The sequence below is a fragment of the Calidris pugnax genome, unplaced genomic scaffold (genome assembly GCF_001431845.1).
Source record: "Calidris pugnax isolate Ruff unplaced genomic scaffold, ASM143184v1 scaffold219, whole genome shotgun sequence".
Classification (NCBI taxonomy): domain Eukaryota; kingdom Metazoa; phylum Chordata; class Aves; order Charadriiformes; family Scolopacidae; genus Calidris; species Calidris pugnax.
Genome location: NW_015094507.1, coordinates 13,011,811 through 13,012,822, shown reverse-complemented (window position 1 = coordinate 13,012,822; position 1,012 = coordinate 13,011,811).

Sequence of the window (1,012 nt, the reverse complement as noted above, 5' to 3'; positions counted from 1 at the left end):
GCACTAGGGAAACAAAGGCAGCACTCAACCTTTGGCAGTATTTAAGGTACAGTAACCAGGAGGAACCACACTGTCTCCTCACAGGGAGGAGGGGTTGTCCTCCAGCTCATGAGGAGGGCTCCCACCCAACCACCAAACAGTGGCATTAGCCAGGCCACAGGTTCAGCCCGGGTCCTCCTGTGGCAACCTGCCACTTGGCATCATCCCCGCATCCCACTCTCGCTGCCTCCTTCCCTGACCATCCAAGGGCCCCTCACCCTATTTTGGGAGGAGACAGACAACATGGAGGAGCCCAGAGCTGGCTTTCCTCCTGGCAGAACAACATACCACCCAAAACCAGTCCAGGGGTACGGCTGGGCCCGTGAGCAGGCTTGGTGCTGGCAGTTGTGATGCTCTCAGAGACCTCACAGGCCCTCACGGACCCTACGTGGTCCGTGTCACCTCAGACATGACATTGTGGCATCCATCACCCTCCAGGTCCAGCTTGAAGCATCCATCCCAGCTCACCCACCGGTCGGTTCAGCACCCTGTGGCTGTCCCAGGCTTCACTGCTGCAGAGACACCTGATGTCCCTGACCCTCAGCAGCAGCTCAGCCAGGAACCTCTGGCATCCCTACAAAGGACTTGCTTGCAGTTTTGATCAATGAGGGAGGGGGGGGGGGAAAAACCCAACAAAACAATAAGAAAAACACACACACACAAAAAAAAAAAACAAACCAAAACCAAAACACCTTTAAATAGTGCTACAGCTGTGAAACAAAAGCAACCAACGTCAGGAATTTGCAAGTGGACACCAGGACACTTCAACAGGCCATTTTCCTCCTCATTCCTATTCCACTCCACCCCAGCGTGGCCCAAGTGGAGGATGGACAAGCCATGATTTGAATTTGCTGGTTGTTGTCACTTTGTCTCACAACCTGAATGCTATTTAAATGCAGTTTGGGGTTTTCTAGGTCAATGAATCATACTGTGAGTGGACAGAGATGGAAAGTATTACAAATGATCAGAAATT